This window comes from Portunus trituberculatus, chromosome 29, assembly GCF_017591435.1.
Source record: "Portunus trituberculatus isolate SZX2019 chromosome 29, ASM1759143v1, whole genome shotgun sequence".
Classification (NCBI taxonomy): Eukaryota; Metazoa; Arthropoda; class Malacostraca; order Decapoda; family Portunidae; genus Portunus; species Portunus trituberculatus.
The window spans coordinates 6,059,575-6,066,011 of record NC_059283.1 but is presented as its reverse complement, the minus strand read 5'-3'; the positions used below and the strand labels follow the sequence as shown (position 1 = coordinate 6,066,011).

The 6,437-nt window shown below is 40.4% G+C and overlaps 1 non-coding gene across 1 annotated transcript; it reads left to right on the top strand.

Annotated features, from left to right (window-relative positions):
- Positions 1-4,979: 4,979 nt before the first annotated feature.
- Trnad-guc lies at positions 4,980-5,051 on the top strand. The gene has a single exon. It is a non-coding gene; the product is annotated as a tRNA-Asp (tRNA).
- The last annotated feature ends 1,386 nt before the right edge of the window (positions 5,052-6,437 follow it).

Genomic DNA, 6,437 nt, shown 5'->3' with positions numbered 1-6,437 from the left:
TTACATATTAAACCATCACTATAATCTCAAGAACACCTGAAAACCACAACAATTTATACTAAAACCCCTTAAAAGCGATCGAAACAAGATGCTGAAGTGCTTAAAGATATAAAACAAGTCCTTATGATACTAATAACTATGGTTGAGGACATCACAGGGCGTGGGTGAGTGAGTGTGTTTTTGCGTGGGTCTTGTGGGCAGTGGGCGTCATGTGGGCGGATGCTTCCACACCTGTAGTTAGCTTGATAATGGGTATGATGGGTAGGATGGGCAAGGGAGGTGCTGGGATGCAAGTAAGAGATGTTACAGTTTCTCTTTTTACATTTTGTCATTAATGATAGTTAGGGTTAGCTAATGATATGCAGATGAGAGAGGAAGGAGAGGAGAGAAGTAAGAGACGATGATAATATTAGTCTTTTCTCTATATCCTGTCTGTGTCTAAAGTGCATTTCTTTTATTCTCCTCTCTTCTCTTTTATCTCCCGTCCACCTTCTCATACTCTGTCATTACCTCTTCTCTTCACTGTCTCTCTTTGTACTCTTTATCTCTCTTTCTCCACTTTCCTCGCTTCTTTGCTCCACATTTCTGATTTCCACTTATCCTGTCATCCACTATCTCTTCCTGTCATCTCTATTTCCCTATCTCTTCTATTCTATTCCCTCCTCACTACTTCACTTTTCTAAGATGCCAAAGATATTCCACTCCTTTTTTTCCTATTATCCTGTCATTATTTGTCTCTTTTCTTGCCATTTCCTTCTTGCTACCGTCTTTTCTACATCTCTCTTATTTTTATCTAGCCTACTATCATTTATTACATCGCCACTATTTTTCAAGCCCAGTATATCAGATGGTTTCTACACCCCTCCTTACCCTCTCCCTCTCTTTCTCTATCTCTCTCTCTCTCCCTCCCTCTCTTCCATAATGTGACCGGAAATATAAAGCCAGACTTGAACTCGTAATTATGCAAGTTGTCTGGTGGTGCGGTAATATAGTTGTCTTGTTAATGTCAGTCCCACGCGCTTCCTCGGACTGTCCCTTGCTATTACAGCCACTTATGATGTCTTCTTTCCTCCAAAACTCCCACTTTCTCTCTCCTTTTCATTGCTTCTCTCCTCCCCCAGATCCTTCCCTGCCCAGCCAAGTCTCTACGTTATTTTTCTATCGAGTGTTTTTTTCTTTTCTTTTTTTTAGCTTGCAATGTCCAGGGAAGGTTGGGACTGGTTGCCCAGTGTGCTTTCCTGTGCTGTGTATGTGTGTGTGGTGGTGGTGGTGGTTATAGTTTAAAAAAAGAAGTTTCCTGTGATATTTTTATTGTGTCTCATAAAACACACACACACACACACACACACACACACACACACACACACACACACACACACACACACACACACACACACACTCACACTCACACGATATCTTCCTCTAAATCAACTGAATCAACTTCATTTCAACTTCAAACTATAAGCACTAAGGACACTTAGACCAAAGTTTCACTCTTTTAAAGATATCACCCTTTTTTTCATCTTTTCCCACGACAAATCTTGGGGAGAAATCAATTAACACTCTCCGTTTTCTTCCATTTAGGACTCGAGGTGTTTTGGGAGTAACTCAAATAATTCACTGGTAGGGGAAGTTAAGATGAGGGTCCTACCTGTTTTAATTAACCACCTGGTCTTAGAGGATTAATTTTGGGGTGATGCTAAGGTATGGTAAGGTGCTCCTCCTCCCCCTCCTCCCTCCCTTCCTTCTCGTTTCTTACAGGTAGGAACACAGGTACTAATTAACGTCAATGAGATAATTTGAAACACCTGTGCATTTGTTCTAGATCATTGGCAGTTTGAACTATGATTACTTGTTATTATTATTGTTATTAGCAGTGGTTCCATTAATAGCTGTAGTAAGAAGATATTAGCTGTAGTAGTATCGGAGAGGGAAAGACTAAGTGGTTTACATTCCAAGCATTTCTCTTCAAATCTTACAAAACACAAACAAAAGTGCAAACAAACCCTTCGTATGCTACAACACTTTCTTCAACACATCGGTAACACTAAACAAACACCTTTTCCTCTTGCTTGTTTTTCCCCTTGTCTGTTTTTCCCCTCCCTTGTTACGCTGTCAGCCTGAAACCTTCCTTCACTTGAGTATATTACGTGCAGGACACACCCACACGAGTTGAGCCTTCAGAACCAGCACGCTTTCCTCACTGCATGGGCGTGCGCGGGTGTGCGTGGGTCTGTGCAGGGACTGTCAGTGGGTTGATGCGGCGGCGTGATATGTGAGGCGTAGATTAAAGGGTGTGAGGGCAAGAGGGGAGAGAGAACGCGTTTGTGAGTATTAATGAGGAATCTGGCATGCGAAGTGGGCTTTCCAGTGGCTGCTTTATGAGTGGGCCTGTCATGACCCCCGTGTTAGTATTTTTATGTCCTAGCTGATTCATAATGGTGTCTCGTGTGACGCGGAGTAACGAGGCGGGGATGTGAGGGAATGGTGAGTGTGATGGGTGGAGAGGAGGAGCTCAGAGCCTTAGTGAATAGATTTTGGTGAGAGTTGTGGGTTCTGGAGTGCTCAGGGTGGTCAGTGAGAGGGGTTAAGGTAGGTTTGTCTGTTTTTTAGTGGTGATGTGGTGGTGTATTGGTGTGCTATTTGCCGCATGGTGAGGTTGGCTAGAGCTGAGATGGCGAAATCTTCTCTTAGGTTTCAGAATATCGATGATGTGTGGTTGTGTGGTACGGTAAGGTTAGGTTAGGTTTCCTTTTGTAAAGTACCTCTCTTCTTTTGCAATATTTCTTGTTTTACACCTTGAAAATTTGTATTACATATATCAGTTGGTGTTACTTTGGTTAGTTTGATCAAAATCTAAGTATAATTTTAAAACTCGTATAGATTTTTAAGTGTATATGTATGACGTTTATCTTTTTACTTTTGAGGTCACTCTACCTCGTTTAATGTTTTCACCCAGATACCAAAGTTCATTCGTTAAATCTAATGTTTTGTCTGAATGTATCGGTACAACACAAACACAAATCTTTCTTTAAATTTCTTATATTTCGTTTTTATGCGTTCATTAAAAAACAAATAACCTTCACAGCTTTAGCTAAACACTACTCCTTCCCTTTTATTGTCCCAGACTTAAATCATTTGGAATATATTTGGCTAAACCTCATTAATGTCCCTTTTTTGATGCTTCACTTAAAAAAGACAGCTTTGAGATCTTTAGTTAAGCTCCATCATGTTTCAGTTTTATGTATTCACTCAAAAACAACCTTCATATATTCACAGATCTTCCTTTTTATGTTTCCACTAAAAAAACAGCCTTCGCACCCTCCGCTGAGACCATTATGATTATGCTTTATGCACTCACTCAAAAACAACCTTCGTAAATTAAGTATATCTTCGTTTTTTGTACTACCACCCAGAGTATTGCCTTTAGATCTCTCTGTAAGTACCAATGGGCCACTGTAATTCATAGTTTTACCCATGAAATAACCTTCGCATATATCGCTGATACTTTGAATCACTATACTTACCTTATGCACTCATTGAAAAAAAAAACTGCGTATGTTTTGTTAAACTTTGCAGGTCTTCGTTTTTTTAGCAATTGCATTCGAAAAAAGTTTGTCTTGAAATCTTTCGCAAGGCGCCAATTAAGCTTGTTTTCATGCATTCCCTGATAATATATTTTGTATTTCATTTCTCTTATACTTCTCTTCAAAAATACATTTTCAAATATTTCGTAAAGTACCACTGAAGTCCAGTAATTTAATTTAATGCATGTGCTATCACCCAATTTTTTCGCTAAGCACCACTGGAACACTGCACTTCTTTTATGCATTCACCCAAAAAACCCAACCTGGTCTAAACACAGGAACATGTAACAAAGCCACACATTTCCTCTTCCTCTGCTTCAAGATGGAACATATTGTCCTCACACTCGTAAAACTTCCCAAGCACACACGCCTGCCATTCTCCAGGTAATGACGGGGCTGGGTGGGGCAGGGATGGGCGGCATGGGCGGGGTGGGCGGGTAGAGGCAGTTTGGAAATACGTATTTGAGAGAGTAAAAGGAAAGAGAGTTCAGGAGAGTTAAACTTTTCACTTATGTTGTTACTGTTTGTTAGAATTTGTGTTAAAAAGTTGTTTGGATGGACACACATGAGCAAAAAGAGATAAAAAGATAAAAATTCGTCTTTTCTAGAATGTTAGAATTTTTAACTATCAAATAAATGTGTATAGGAAAAAACTAAATATTGGGAGAAAACTAATAAAACGTCTGCTAAAAGGAATTTTTTTGGGGAAAAGTGATAACATGCTGCCTGGAAATGTAAGAAAAATAGGTTTGATAAAGAAAAATATGCAGCAGCCAAAACATAATAAATTAAGGTAAGATTTTCTATATATCTAAAAAGGAGTCTATGGAAAAAAAACCAATCTGACGTCTGAAAAATGTAAAAAATAAAGATCATAGAAAAAATAATCATGTAACGCGTTAGAGGCTCCAAGCAATACTCCCGTAGTAGAGTTTCTTGCACTGAGACTCGAGCAATTTGCATGTAAACTCCCATCAGCTGAGCAAATTGCCTGGCCACTCGTAACTCCTGACCGCGGATGACTTACAGAAGCGCCGTGAATACCTGACGGCGCACCTAACAATCAGCAGGTTAATGTGTCCTCGCGGGGCGGCCATCGCTCAGGCCCACGTTCCTCCTGACGCGGCCCCGGCGGTCAGGGGTCACTCACACGAAATGGGCTTCTCAGCTTCTGGGCTTTGGGGAATTATTGAGGTTTTAGGTATTTGGAGTTTTAGGGATCTTTTTTTTTATTTACTTATCTATTTATTTATTTGTTATAGTTTTTTCCTTCTTTCTTCTTTTTTATGGGGAGGGTCGAAGGCAACGAGTTGTAAGTTTAAGGTTTTCATTTTTGGGATGCTGTTGTTACAAGAGTGACACACACACATACACACACAGACACACACACATTCCTCGGTAGTATAGTGGTTAGTATCCCCGCCTGTCACGCGGGAGACCGGGGTTCGATTCCCCGCCGGGGAGAGGAAGTTTTTTCACACGCCCGGTAGCTCAGTGGTTAGAGCGCTGGCTTCACAAGCCAGAGGACCGGGGTTCGATTCTCCGGCCGGGTGGAGATATTTGGGTGTGTCTCCTTTCACGTGTATCCCTTGTTCACCTAGCAGTGAGTAGGTACGGGATGTAAATCGAGGAGTTGTTACCTTGTTGTCCCGGTGTGTGGTGTGTGCCTGGTCTCAGGCCTATCCGAAGATCGGAAACAATGAGCTCTGAGCTCGTTCCGTAGGGTAACGTCTGGCTGTCTCGTCAGAGACTGCAGCAGATCAAACAGTGAAACAAACAAACAAACACACACACACACACACACACACACACACACACACACACACACACACACACACACATACACAGAGAGAGAGAGAGAGAGACAGAGACAGAGAGAGAGAGAGAGAGAGAGAGAGAGAGAGAGAGAGAGAGAGAGAGAGAGAGAGAGAGAGAGAGAGAGAGAGAGAGAGAGAGAGAGAGAGAGAGAGAATATTGTTTGTACACGTGTTCATACTTGGGAATTTTGCTGTTGTTTGTTTGCTTATCAATCTATTATGTTTATTGATATTTGTTTTCTTTCCATGCAATCTGTTAGTTTGTGTTTGAGCAATTTATTGACGTAGTCGTTGTTTTATTCTTTATTTGATAAGTGAGCAATGCGTTTCTTGTCCTTTATCAATTTCTCTATTATATTTTTCCTACTTAACCATATAAAAAGACACTTCCCCTCGTTTATTTCTATATCTTCATAGCAAGCACTGGGAGTTAACTTCTCATACCCTTGCAATCAAAGTAAATTACACGAAACAAATGTATACTTTCCTTTTGTTATTTATTTACAAGTCCATTTATCATAGCTGGCATCTACTTTTATCCTTATTTGTCGAGTCTGAAGCCCCGCCGCACTCCAGCTGCTGCCTGGGGTGCGGGAAGCCGAAGTGACCCCGCAAAGCCGCATGATAACCAGGATTTGCGTAAAGATCACCACTCGGTAGACGCGAGGAGGGAGGAACACAGACGGCGGGAGACAATGGCAGAAGAGGAAGTGCATTAGAGAAAGCAGGAAACTCGTGGTGCTAAACGCCCTGTGTGCTGTGCCGGGTTTTATTGTTATTTGGTGATTATCTTTTTTTCATATTTAGGGACTGGCTAAGAACTTGAAATTTTGAGAAAAAACGAAATTTTCCGAGTTTTTTCTTTAATAGTCCGTTTTTCATGTTTAGGGGGTTGGGTAATGATTTGAAATTTTGAGAAAAAGCAGATTTCTTATTCTATTTATCTATTTTGTATATATATATATATATATATATATATATATATATATATATATATATATATATATATATAAGATCACCCAAAAAACTAGAA